The 15,170-nt window shown below is 39.0% G+C and overlaps 1 long non-coding RNA gene and 1 pseudogene across 1 annotated transcript in view; one reads left to right on the forward strand and one right to left on the reverse strand.

The window, feature by feature from the left end:
- The window catches only part of LOC114460054 (uncharacterized), a 13,404-nt gene extending 9,769 nt beyond the window's left edge, over window positions 1-3,635 (reverse strand). Inside the window, exon 1 of the long non-coding RNA XR_003673526.1 lies at window positions 3,482-3,635. This is a non-coding gene — a long non-coding RNA (uncharacterized LOC114460054). The remainder of the gene's footprint in view (window positions 1-3,481) is intronic.
- Window positions 3,636-5,682: 2,047 nt separating this feature from the next.
- LOC114460055 (mitochondrial import receptor subunit TOM40 homolog) lies at window positions 5,683-13,066 on the forward strand (annotated as a pseudogene).
- The last annotated feature ends 2,104 nt before the right edge of the window (window positions 13,067-15,170 follow it).

The following is a 15,170-nucleotide window of genomic DNA, read 5'->3' on the forward strand; positions in this document are numbered from 1 at the left end:
TAAAATAGACTAATATAAGACCTCTTTACAGTTATTTGAGACATTCTGGCTAGTGCAACTCTGCGGCGATGACGCGCTGGTGACGACATAATCCAAGATGGCGGCGGCCCGGACTACAGCCGACATTATGTAATAAAGCCTTAAAAGACATGGATATAATGAAAAGAGTGGATGGACAGATGCATAAACATGCAGACTTTCACACGGACACACACGGACTTATTAAACACACACAGACTTATTAAACACATACAGACTTATTAAACACACACAGACTTATTAAACACACACAGACTTATTAAACACACACTGACTTATTAAACACACACTGACTTATTAAACACACACAGACTTATTAAACACACACAGACTTATTAAACACACACAGACTTATTAAACACACACGGACCTCAGTAAACACGGTAAACGGAACAGGCTTCACCGCTCGGCTGGCACTAGGACCCAGAAGCAGAGTAAGTGCGTCCCCTATCCAGCCTTCACAGGCTGTAATATCATCAGTTTATCATTTTACCAGTTATTAGAGCTATTGTCTTTACCAGGGAGATAATATTTATTACTGGTGATTGTTTTCTGGAATTTTACTGGGATTTTTACCAGTGATTAGTTCATATCTCCTTTGCGCTCCGCGGTCCAAACTGACACCGTAGTCACACACGTATGAGTGTGTCACACACGTCACTCAGTCACATTAAGGAAGGTTGTGGTCATTATACAGGGTGGATTAAATAATGAATAAAGGATTGTTTTATCCCGTTCTTCTCCGTGTTATTATCACATTATAAAAAAGTTTAAAAATAGCAGGAATTAGTGCTGGTCTCGAACGGTCTTGACGGAAAATCCCGAGTCCGAGACAAGACCGAGTCAAAATGCTTCAGAGTCCGAGACAAGACCAAGACCTTTAAAATTTGGTCTCGAGACCAAGACCGGTCTTGACCACTACAACACTACTATTTACCTTTATTGTTTTTGTGCTTATAAATCAAATGTATTGTTGCTATTTATGGTAAAGCAAGATTTCCGAGTGTGAAAAGGACTGTTTGAGTTCTCACTTTAAAAAGGTAAATTCACGAGGTCCACCATTCACTAACCAGGTCCATGAATTATTTTATTAAGCTATTATTTTACAAATTTGAAGAAAGTGCACAAGATGCACAAAGAATCAATGCTTCAACAGGGAAAAACAATCTTAATCTCTGTTTACACCATCAGTTATGCTATTATCCCTCTTGACCTTTGACCCGATGAGGAAGTACTGAACCATAGTGAAAGTTTGAAAAGGCTTATCGTGTGTGCTTTGTGGAAGGGTGGGCGAAGGTGTTTTCAACCTCTGGTGCCACACTGACTGTTTATGTGCCTGGTCATGCTAGTGTTAACATGGAGGGAGAGACTAGCTGTCAGTTGTATATCACAAAGTTAAACAGCAGGTAGGATAGAATAAAAGGATCCATATGGATTAAAAGCATTTAAAAGACCAAGATAGATAAATAATAATTTTGCCCTTTTTTTGTTTTCTATAAGGAAACAATGTTCAGATGTTAGAGTTGTCACTAAAGCAAAAAAAATACCTTTAAAGCACATGTATCCAGTGTTGTATGATATATCATGTAGAACATATAATAAATAATAACTCGTTAATCTCTCATTCTTTAAGTTACAGTGGGGGCTGAACATTTCAAGCTGCATTTTCAATTTATTTTGACAGGTCCATAATACAGCTTTAGAAACTTATCTTACAGAAATGAAAAATAACAATAAAAACAGTTAGATTGATACATTTGTTTTCATTCCTTATTTATGAAGCAAAACTCGAGACATTCTGTATATATATATATATATAATTATTTTTTGCTACCCCCCGGCAAGAATCTCAAACTCTGCCTATGGATCCAGTTAAAATGACTGGTTAATAAGTGTAATAAGTCTTTAGTTTATTTTACAGGAAGTTCACAGAAGTGTCTAACCTTGTTTACGTTTCCAGGATTAAGATTGTCTCTTTGTTTTGAAAAAAAGGAGATGTGGTGTAATATTTCTCTTGAGCGTTACCTAGAGCTGTTGTTATGATCAGCCAATAGAATCTGTGTAAAGAGTCACATGATTAAAGGCCAACAGGGTAAAGGAGTTTAGAGTGTAAAATAAAGATCTTAATGTGACGACACAGCCTGACTCCTGTGTACATTCCTCTAAATAAAAGACGTGACACACACCAAAAACATTGACTTGTCCTAACCTGCTAAAGTGTGAAGTTACGTGATCCTCTCACATACATTCATGTCCTCAGGGTGAGGTTAAAACCAGTCCAACCTGTAGCTGCTCCCCATGATGAGTTTAAAGCAAACACACACACAACTGTAATATTTCTCATCAACACACTGAGCCAATACAAATATTACAGTGAAGAACAGTTTTTTCAATCATTTTAAAAAGGATGGATAAATCTCAGTCATACATTTCAACAGTAGAAGCTTCAACACAAACCTGTCAAAAATCAAACCTTGTTTAAAACTGTTAAAGGGTAAATTTACAGTAACAGTAATCTCTGAAACTTGGTAAATGCTGGGGTTACACAGAACCCCGACGATACGTTATGAACATCAGGAGTTTATATTCCTGACAGAGTGCCTCATATTTATATAGTCATATATTCCTCCATCAGGTCATCACGCTGCTGTTATTGTTATTGTTTGTTTGTTTGTTTTTTTGTGACGGGGTAAAAATAACATATCATTGTAGAAATGGAAACAAAACAATAATAATAAAAAAAAACTGTTTTTTTACATGTGGTGATTTTAACATTGATTTTTTTAAACCCAAAAAACAACAACATTTATTAACTCAATGTAGATCATGAGCCTTTACCTATTAATAACGCATCCAACCAGGATAACTACTCATAGTAAGACACTAATAGACAATATTTTCACTTATGGAATTATTATTAATAAAAAATACTATCCAGAACTTTAAAGGATCAAACAAATAAAATTTAGGATAATTAAACAAAACAAAAAAAGATAAGTGTTTGATTTTTGAAATCTAACTTGATGAAACAGGATTGGAAAACAGTCTATGTTGACCATGTGGAAAAAAGCCTATGAAACATTCATATCAATAAAAAATTAATCTCTGGTAAAGAAACTTTTAAAGTTTAAACTTGAAAAAAAGCCATGTTTAAACTAAAGGTTTAATAAAAGCATGAATAAAAATAAAATGGATTATACAAAGACTACAAAGACCTACAAAGCCACACTAACAACAATGATGAGAATCAACAGAAAGGAATACGACAGCAATTTACTGATGGAAAACAAAAACCACATGAAAATACCAGAGACTCTCAGAGAACTCCTAACTTAGCCTAAACATTGCTAGCAAGGAATCTGAACTTAACAGTGATTCATGAAGCCTTTGATACAGTTAACTACCAAATCAGTGACCTGAAATTGTGTTTATTTGTACTTACCTTGTTTGATGAAAATGATGAACTTATTTGCCTTGTGTTTTATGTTCAAAGGTTTTTATTCTTTCTTGTCACTGGAAAGAATAAAAATAAGAACGAGTGAAATCCTGAGTCTGATCAAGTTCTTCCTTTTTGAAGTGTGTGAAGCCGCGATGTTATAAAGACACTGACACATTCATTATCGCGTAGCTTGCCATTAGGCAAAGCAGGCAGCTGCCTGGGGCCCCCTAAGCCACCAGGGCCCCCCCGAGGGCAAACAAATTTGACACAAAGAGCCCAGAGAACTAACAAGTTGCAGTGACAACGTGCTGTCGCAAATTTCCCGACTGGGCCCCCTCTGCTGAGCCAACCCCTCCCCTCCTGTCTCTCAGTGAGGGAGCGGCTCATGCAGGCTGTGTGCTGAAGAGGAGAAAACAAAGCAGGACAACAATGAGTGTAAAAAGTGACTTTAGCTGTGTGACAGTCCTTAACTTACTGTAAGTGTCATGTGTGGAACTAGTTTGCTGTGCTAACAGGCTAGCATCACTGTATCACAGTCAGACAACATGCATCCCAGCGTTCTATAAATCAAAATGTAATTGAGCAGTACTTTCATCTAAATAAAAATGACTGTTTAAATGACCAAGCTGACCTAAGAGGTACAAAATTATTGGTATTTGTGTGAATGTGTGAAAAAATGTCATGTAGCCTACTTCCTACCTAAGCAACTCTGTGTATGCACTGTGCAGCCAGTCAGTGAGTAGTATCATGTCAGGCAAAACAGTCTAAATGACATATATTTGATTTTAACTTGACTTGGATAAGTTGGACTTGTTTTAACAGTGCCATAGTGGTGTAAATATGTTATAAAAGAATGATGTGTCTCGTCATCTACTGTATAACTAAATTATATTTATTTATTTCCCCTTTTTACTCAGGATCACTAAGAAGGTTTGTTCAATAAAGATATGGAAGACCTGATCACTGCTTTTGCACAAGCTAAGTCTGGAAAACACCACTGCTAGAGCCAATGAAGCATTTGTAGTTGTTGAACATCCAGCAAAATCCAGTTTTTCACTTTTTTGTCTTTAGTACTTAACCTAATTTTTATTGCACATGTATCATGTTTAATCGTTGTTGTTTTTTTCTCTAAAGTTGTGCACGTGTAAATATTTGGTGCCAACTGCAGACAATGCACTATGTAAACTTGTGTACAAATGTAATACTTTTTATTATTCTATACTTTTGTAGGTACATTTGACTTTTGTTTTAAAGGATATGCAGAACTTCAATTAAACTGGAGACCAAGAACAGCGGTGTATAAATATTTTTTTTCCTACCACTTGCAAATCTGTGGCTGAGGCTACATTCCCGACAAATTTGGGAGTCGTGCACAGAGCCAAGCCACTTTGCTTCCACATCGGTGATGAGGTAGGAGGCATCACATATGATCTTCATAGTGCAGAGGATGACATGGGTTGCAATGAAGTAGAAATAAATTTCCATGTGAATGAGTATGATCACTGTTCTACCTGGCTGTAAAATGATTTCCTATTCACATAGTCTGCCTCATTTTCTGATGGAGCAATTTGGAATTTGTGTTCCATCCACACAGCCCAAAACATGTGGGATCCCTGCCAAATTAGAGCTGATTAAACTACTCACCCACCTGTGTGGTTGCAGCACAATGCATGTCATTTAAATAATACAATATACAATTTGTACTCACCTGCAATCCTGTAGAATTCACCCTTTGTATTAGCCACAGGCGTGTATCCTGGGAACTTCACAAACAAAGGAAGTAGGCATTTTAGTGCCAAAACAATCTTTCTGATGAACCTGCATACTGTTGATTTCCCAAGTGCTCAGCATCCATAATATTATAAAGGAACCTGTCGTTAGCAAAAAAACAAAGCGGCACACAAGATTTGTGTGGATTTGAACACACGTCCGTAGTGTGTAACGTTCCTAATCTGTGGTCTCATAAGACCAAGATCAGACGGCCGGGGTCGGTAACCTATGTGTATCAAATATGAGACTATTTGAATTTTGTATATGAGAGTTATGGTGGTTTTCTATTATGATGTGCACCTTCTGAGAACGCAAAGTATGATGGGTAATTTTGACATTGAGCCCAGGTTTGGGATAGACAGTCAACATGTTTATCAGTTATGAGGCTGTTTGACCTTTGCAGTTGAGTTATATCAAAACGCCATTAACCCAAGATGGCCGACTTCCTGTTTGTTTTGGGCAGGGTCATAATGTAACTTTCTGCTCATCTTGGGGGTAAAAATACATGTAAATTTGATGCAAATCCATTAAAAATCTTATTTTGCTTTTATTTGTTTTAGATATGTTGATTTGCTGTTGTACTTTACAGTGCAGAGATGTGGGTCATATAGAAGTTCACCTCAATATGTGCAGATGTGCCCAATGTCTACCTACCTCTACTGAACCTATCCTAGTCACTCTTTCTCCTTCACAACCTGCTTCAACAGCTGCACCAGTTCCCACTCTTTCACCTAAAGTACAGTCTAAAATGGTCAAATATCCTCACTGTAGCCTCTTATTATTCCCAATAAATGTCCCTACACATAATCAAAAGAAACACACAACACCATCACCTTCAGGAGGAACCTGGTAGACTACGCTCTTCTCATCATCAATGGTGACCTGGTGGAGAAAGTATGGTCCTTCAGGTTCCTGGGTGTTCACATCCAGGAGGAGCTCTCCTGGGCCACCATCAGACCATCCTCTCTGACCCCTCCCACCCATCCTCTCTGACCCCTCCCACCCTGCTCCCCTCAGAAGAGATACAGATCAAAGCTGGGTTAATAATCTCTGATGAATGGAAGCTAATGTCATACATCATTTTTTTATTTTAGTTATGTTACAAGGAAGCCTGCTACTACCTTTGTACATTTTCAGTTTACATACTTCTTCCATTAGTTTAATAAAGGATAATGAATGGTAATGTATCACTTTTTTTCTAATTACAAACAATATACTTTATACAGTGAGTGGACACAGTGAATACAACAGATATGTTGTGAATAAAACATGCATCAAAATACATTAATAATTGATTTAAAGTCGAATCGTAATCGAATCATGACGTGCCTAAACATTCCCACCCCTAACACACAGTAGAGCTTTAATCTGGCCGGAAAAGAAGACTCGGCCCGAGAGAACACAGCCCGAACCTGTCCGACTAGACGGAAACCAATGTCTCTTTAAGCCCGAACATGTTTCAACTCGACGGTATTCACAGCCGTGCGCATGCATGTAGAATGATCCGTTGCAAGTTTTAGAAACATGACGAGTAGCTTCATGAAGCTACACTGTTTATATTGAATGGTGCACACAGGCAGCATCGGGGGCAGTTCGTGTGTAACAAACAAACAACTAATTGAAAAAGGAAAAACTGACAATCCCTCCATGTTGCTGAAAATTGAACGTAGTGGGCGCCATCGCTCCTTAGGGGAGCAAAATTACAACGTTGGGGGCCCCTACACTAAACAGCTCTAATGTGATTCCGTTCCAGTCGTTTCCTGTGATCGTCGGAGACATGGACAACACAGGAAGTCTGAACGCACAAGTCATCCACCAGCTCTCAACTGCTATTCGCTCCAAAGTAGCCATCCAGGTATAGCTCCGCCTCTTCCACACTTCCACAGCCATCTAGGTGTAGTTCCGCCCCCTCTTACTACCACAGCCATCTAGGTATGGCTATGCCCCCTCTTACTACCACAGCCATCCAGGTATGGTTCATCCCTCTCATACTACCACAGCCATCCAAGTATAGCTCCTCCCCCTCATACTACCACAGCCATCCAGGTATAGCTCCGCCCTCTCTTATTACCACAGCCATCCAGGTATGGTTCATCCCCCTCATACTACCACAGCCATCCAAGTATAGCTCCTCCCCCTCATACTACCACAGCCATCCAGGTATAGCTCCGCCCTCTCTTATTACCACAGCCATCCAGGTATGGTTCATCCCCCTCATACTACCACAGCCATCCAGGTATAGCTCTACCCCCTCTTACTACCACAGCCATCTAGGTATAGCTCCGCCCTCTCTTATTACCACAGCCATCCAGGTATGGTTCATCCCCCTCATACTACCACAGCCATCCAAGTATAGCTCCTCTCCCTCTTACTACCACAGCCATCCAGGTATAGCTCTACCCCCTCTTACTACCACAGCCATCTAGGTATGGCTATGCCCCCTCTTACTACCACAGCCATCCAGGTATAGCTCCGCCCTCTCTTATTACCACAGCCATCCAGGTATGGTTCATCCCCCTCATACTACCACAGCCATCCAAGTATAGCTCCTCCCCCTCTTACTACCACAGCCATCCAGGTATAGCTCCGCCCTCTCTTATTACCACAGCCATCCAGGTATGGTTCATCCCCCTCATACTACCACAGCCATCCAAGTATAGCTCCTCTCCCTCTTACTACCACAGCCATCCAGGTATAGCTCTACCCCCTCTTACTACCACAGCCATCTAGGTATAGCTCCGCCCTCTCTTATTACCACAGCCATCCAGGTATGGTTCATCCCCCTCATACTACCACAGCCATCCAAGTATAGCTCCTCTCCCTCTTACTACCACAGCCATCCAGGTATAGCTCTACCCCCTCTTACTACCACAGCCATCTAGGTATGGCTATGCCCCCTCTTACTACCACAGCCATCCAGGTATAGCTCCGCCCTCTCTTATTACCACAGCCATCCAGGTATGGTTCATCCCCCTCATACTACCACAGCCATCCAAGTATAGCTCCTCCCCCTCTTACTACCACAGCCATCCAGGTATAGCTCCGCCCTCTCTTATTACCACAGCCATCCAGGTATGGTTCATCCCCCTCATACTACCACAGCCATCCAAGTATAGCTCCTCTCCCTCTTACTACCACAGCCATCCAGGTATAGCTCCTCCCCCTCATAATACCACAGCCATCCAGGTATAGCTCCGCCCTCTCTTTTTACCACAGCCATCCAGGTATGGTTCATCCCCCTCATACTACCACAGCCATCCAGGCATAGCTCCTCCCCCTCTTACTACCACAGCCATCCAGATATAGTTCCACCCCTTCTAACTACCACAGCCATCCAGATATGGCTCCGCCCACTCTCACTTGTGTGCGTGTGTGTGTAGACACAGCAGTAGAAGTTCGTGAACTGGCAGTGTGACGTGGAGTTTCCAGGTCAAAACTTCACCTCTGCGGTGACCTTTGGAAATCCAGATGTTGTGGTTGGTTCTGGTAGGATTGAGTTTTATTTAAAGTGACAGTAACATAAACATTGAACGCATGCTAACAGTGATTGTTGGTGTGATTGAGGTATGGTGGTGAACCATTATGCCAGCTCTGGCTCTGGGTGAAGAACTGGTTTACCATCGTAGACCAGGAGAGGAAGGAACTGTCACCTCCCTGTTGGGCAGATACACAGGTAAATACACACACATTTAATAAAGCAGTTGTGGTTCACATGTTTACAGGTGAAAACTACGTAGCTACGCTAACTGTGGGAGGAGCAGGAGCACATGCTACATACTACCACAAAGCAAACGACCAGGTAAACACCCATCATTGTTTATTATATTATTAGGGATGCATCGATACTAGAGCTTTCCAAACCATTATATTTTAAACAATGTAACGATTAATTAACGTCAAGGATCTCAAACCATCCATTTCAACAATCATTAACTGTCTGTTTATGCTCCAATCACAGCTGAGGTCCGTTTAATACTTTAATCCAGTAATTATCTGAGTATTATGTATTACTAGTCCACTGCCCGTCTGAAGTATGTATTCATATAGTGGGAGGAGCTTAAGTAGAGTTACCAATTATGGCCAAATGAGTATGTGTTTGAAGGTTGGATGTACATAGAGATGTACATACTCTGTACTCTAGTGTTATAAAGGGTTTATTTGTGGGTGTAAAGTAAAAGTGTGTGATTTATCTGGTTTAATTCTATGAGCCATGAACATGATAAATGTGTTTTTTGTTTTTACTCATTTTTATATATTTTTTATTTGTTGTATTTTTCTGTAATGTATGTTTATTGTAGTCATGTGCATTTTTGCTTCTTTCTGCTGTCATTTTGTGTACTTTTTGTATAAATATTTAGTTTTTTGTTTTATTTTACTCCTTTAGTAGCATTTGGCCTGCTAAGTATCTGCATTGCTGTTTTTAAAGCATTTTTTTGTTTTTAAAATCACTTGATTTTTCAAAATTTTTTGTGCAGGCAAAGTATTTTAATATTAAGGTCAACGTGCTTTAAAGTTTTCATTCTAAATTTACTGAGTTTTGTTTTAAATACATAATTTCATATCTATCCAAAATTTACGCTAATGTATTAACAAAAACAAACTAATAAGCAAATCAACTAATTTTGTTCTAATCACTGGCTAGTAGTTGTTAATGTGGCATACATGGAATAAATACTAAATAGTCAAATTAAAAACTATAAAAGGTTAACAGTGAACAATAAACACAAATATCCTTTTGGATTCAAATCTATTTAAAATGACGATTTCCAATAATGACAAACTAAAGTAAATGTATAATTGAAATAATTGTTCATGGCTTTTGTTTATAATTCTAATGTTAATGCTCAGATCGCTCATTATTCTGATAATATTAATTAATGTGGCCCATCCATCAGACAAACACAGTTTTGTGGCGAGAGCTAATCAATAGTTGAGTCTATTACTGTGGTTCCTATTCACATTTTATGGGGGATACATTTTGCACAATAATTTGAATTAAGATTGCTGGAAAAAACAAATTGTCACTATAAACTCAAACAATATTGAAATACAGAATTAGTGTGAGAGTTTTAAATGTACTAAATATAATAATACAGTCCATTAGTAGAAACTTTACAATGTGAATATTTATTAGTGATTTATTAATGTGTGCGTCTACCTCCATCTCCTCCTTGGGTTATCCATCACACACACACACATACGTGCAATGAAAAAAGATTAAAACGGAGAGACACGGAAGTACCACGAAAAATAAAGGTTTTGCAACACCAAAGTCGCAACTCTCGCTCTAAACGGCTCTGTGTGCATTCAGCATGTACATCATGGCACTCTCACGCATCACCCATGTGTGGGTGGGTGGGTGGGTGTATGTTTCAGCACAGCCACCTCCCCGGAGGAAGTGGACCCCATGACCCGCAATTTAAAGGAAGTTGGGATAAATAACCATGAAATATTAACCTAAATAACTTTTAGCAGTACAAAAGTGTTTTTAATATTGACCTTTTTTTTCAAACCCAAACAAACTGCGACATAGTGACGTCATGACCCGGAACTAGAAGTAGCGCGCTTAATACCGCGCTCATTACTGAGAGGGTCGTAATCTTAAAATGAACTTTTGAATATTTTGCAACACTAAATTACTCCAAAATAACAGATGCACACACTTTTGGTATTTGGAACCCGTTGACTAAGTTTCAGGTCGAACTCATACCGTGCGTCGGGGAGATATTCACACACAGACGTTCCTTGCTTTTATAGATAGATATTATACTGGATTATCCATTATTACCTGATGTAGATCTGATCGTATCGTACAAGTTTTTCAGCAGAAGTTGACAAAGCCACAGCTGGTCTTTTTTTATGCAACTTTCAGTTTGTTTTGCAGAACAAAACCACAAATGATTTCAATAAGACTTTTTTATTTTACTCCCTATCTTCAGCCATTAAACCTTTAAATATTAATTAATTTGCATAGAATTTGGACCCAAATAATGTGTCCAGATGTGGAACTAAATTATGGTAATGTAGACAATCTAAAAAAGGATTTGTTTTCAAGTGAAACAAATTCAGCATTAAAACTAAAGTGAGTTAATGTGATGGTTGTGTATCAATTTACATTTTTTCCAGTCTGTCTTTATTGCATTTTGTAAATGTAACTTATTTTTTTAAATAGTTTCTCTAATGGTTTGTTTGAATGTTTCCAGTTGCAGGTTGGAGTTCAGTTTGAAGCCAATTCTCAAAAGCAAGAAACGCTAACGTCTCTGGGTAACCAGCTGGACGTCCCTAAAGCCAACCTGATTTTTAAAGGTAAACTCACTCTCCCTCAGGATGAGAACTGTTTAGTAGGAATGTGCAATATTTTATCGTTTATGATATATCGTCAAAAATATTCTCACCGGTAAGAATATGGCATCCCACGATATAAACGATAAATTCCCATGTCTGAAATTAGCAAGGCTCACGGGCCATTTGTCCCTCAATTTAGCCAAGAATGTCCATAAAAACCTTGTTCCACAGGACAAAATCTGCTCCTGTTTGTTGTCAACTTATTATTCTCTGGAGCAGAACGCTGTTCACGGCAGCTCCGTAGTGAAGCCTCCACGGCAGCGGTGTGCACCACCGCTGCTCCCCCCCCTCAACCCTCTCACACCCACAGACTATGTCTCAGCTACCTGAAGCTGACGTGCTGTGATGCATCATGAACCACTACTTGGTTAAAACCAAACAATCATCCAACAAAGGGAACCAATCCTAGTTCCTCCATCAGATCCACATAAAGTTCTACAAACACGGGGACAGAGATGAACCCGTAGCAACGATTATGAACTGGAAACTCAACTAAAGCTAACTATGCTAAGCTAAGACACCAACACACAGACTGGGCTAAGAGCTAATGCTAACCACTCCATATAAGGATTAGACCAAATAAAAACAACACGTCTTACTGTCATAAAGCCACAAAATTGTTTATGGTCAGATTTAACACTTGTATAGAAGGATAAAAACTAAACATGTCACACATTGTGTGAAATAAATGTTAGCATAAATATTAATGTCATTATTCATTCGTCCCAACTTGTGAAACACAATATTTTTTAATTATATTTCACATGTTCACAGACAAATCTGGTCTCATTAGACTAATGTAACTATTGAGATTATTACACATTAATATACTGAATAATTAAATCATCAGCTTGATCTGATTTAACTATAGGAAATCAGTTATTTATCAACCATAACTTTATGTAACTCATAAGATAAATGAAACAAGATTCAGCAGCAGTAAAAACACTGGAGTTATTTTTGCTTTTCATGTGCTTTTTTTTTTTTAGAAAATAATATTTTAAATGAGGAAATAAATGAATTACTTACAATAACACCAATAAAGTGATCCACATGCACTAATATATTCCATAAAATATCAGCTCATGAGCTCTATGAGTCAGCAGTTATTGTAGCCTTTTTAATGTGTCTAATGTTGATGTATTCAGTTTTATTTGTGTTTGTAAGGAACCTGTTTACACTAAGTTGGAAATTATTTTATTTATTTATAATGTTTTTATTTATCGTGATGTTTATCGTTATCGTGATAAACACCATAAAATATCAGGATATTTTTTTTAGTCCATATCGCCCATCCCTACCATTTAGGATCATTTCTCCTTTTGCAGGTACGGTGGACAGTAATTGGGTTGTTGGTGCAATGCTGGAGAAGAAACTGCCGCCTGCTTCTGCCTCTCACCCTGGCTCTCGGAGCGTTTCTTGATCACAAAAAGAACAAGTTTCAGTGTGGCTTTGGCGTCACCATCGGGTAGACGTGGGGCTACTGAGGCCACCTCACTGACCCTAGCTTGGACCGGCACCGTGACACAGGAACCCATTGGATTCAGACAGAAAGAGAGATGGAGCCGGACAGGCCACGCATTTAAATAAATGTGATTTCTTTTTGTACACCTGGCTTTTGTGATTAGGTGTGAGATATATATATATATATATATACATAAATATCTTTTCATTTCTCCAGTTCAAACATTAGCACCAGCAAAACCTGAAGATTCAAAGTTTTCCCCCTACACCATAACCTTCAAACTTTTTTCCTGATCAATGATCCTGATCAATAGTATCATGATCATTCACGCGTAAAAGGCTTTGAAAACATTTCTATCAACATTAAGAACCATACAATAGGTCAGATGTATGGCTCCCCCATTTTCTGGAAAAAAAAGCAATGAAATGCGCAATCCGGATCTAATCTGGTTGAAATTCTGAGTAATTGAGGAACCAACTTGACATAATTGGGTCAAATTGCATAAAGATTAGTCATTTATGAATCGAAATAATTCACCATTCATGGAGATTAAATTTTACATTTTTGAAACTGACCCTGAATCAGTTTATTGATCTGGATCCCCTCCAAATGTAATGGAATCTTCCATGGACGATAAGCAGAGGTGTGAACTCGAGTCACGTATCTGATGAATTTAGACTAGACAATATCACAAAGAACTTGCAACTCGACTTTGACTTGAAAGCAAATGACTTGAGGCTTAAAGAAACGTCAGGATATAAACGTGCACCAGTGATGTGCAGTTAGGGTTAGGAAAAGGTGAGTAAAACAAACCCCCACCCAAGGTGAGGGCCTGTGGTGCACTGTCCATCAAGAGACCAAGGCCCAGAACCCCCAAACCCCAGGGTCCACCACCCAAAGGTGGTGGAGATTCAAAAAATTAGGCTTGGTCGCCTAGTAGTGGTCTTTAATTAATAAACGTTTCGGCCAGTTTGGCCTTCATCAGACGTCATAGACCTAGTGTGTGTGGCTCACTCAGCCCTCAAACACACTCTGTCCCACAAGTTTTTCATGAAAAGGACCCTGTGCAGCCCCTTATAATTAGGGGACAAATTGTAGAGGTAGTAGACAAGTTCAAATATTTAGGTACATATATTGATTGTAATCTAAATTTCAGTGAAACAGACTATATTTTTAAAACTTGTAACCAATGTCTCCATCTACTGCGCAAGCTCAACTCCTTTAGAGTGAGCAAGCACATTATGGAAACAGTTTATAAGAACCTGATAGAGGGCATTTTAACTTTTAATATGGCAATGTGGTATGGTAACCTAAACATAAAAGGAAGAAGCAAGCTGCAGAGAATAGTAAACCTTGCCTCAAAAATCATAGGGACAAAACAGAAACAAGTAAGTTGTATGTACGAGGAAGTGCTGAGGAAAAAAGCTGTCAAAATAGCAAACGACCCATTCCATCCACTCAATAGGGAGTTTGAACTTCTCCCCTCGGGTAGACGTTACAAAGTGCCAAGGGCAAATCATAATATTTTTAAAAATTCCTTTATCCCTAAAGCAATTGGGGTACTGACCACCATGTCCCGTTGATGTGTTGTATACTGCCACTGCTGTCCTGCTTCTTACCCTGAAGATGTCTGTGTGTAAGTGTTATTGTTGTTATGCTGCTCTGCTTGTTTTTATATGAGACCAAAGATAAATCTCCACACTGTGGACAATAAATGAATTAACTAACTAACTAACATACTCCCTGCTGTTCGCTTTCCCATACAACCAACACAACACTTCCCTGCTGATGTTTTCCCCTCTCTGAATTCTGCCTCCGTACTGCTCCTTATATGCCCGATTTGGGTTTCTTGCATGTACACATTTGACTTTACTTAAGCTCCTCCCCTTCTGTCTTTCTCCCTTTGTTTCCTTTCCTCTCTTTATCTCCTCCAAATTTCCTTCCTTTTCTATCCTGTTTTTGCTTACAGTTCCCTTCTTTTTCCTTAACCAAATTCCTTCCTTGCTTTGCTTTAACTTCTTCTGCTTTTCTGTCTATAATTTTGCCTCGTATTATTTACTACCAGCGTCCTGTCCCGTCCTCAATTTGGGCTCATTTGGGTACAGGGGAGTC

This window comes from Gouania willdenowi, unplaced genomic scaffold, assembly GCF_900634775.1.
Source record: "Gouania willdenowi unplaced genomic scaffold, fGouWil2.1 scaffold_384_arrow_ctg1, whole genome shotgun sequence".
NCBI classification, from domain to species: domain Eukaryota; kingdom Metazoa; phylum Chordata; class Actinopteri; order Blenniiformes; family Gobiesocidae; genus Gouania; species Gouania willdenowi.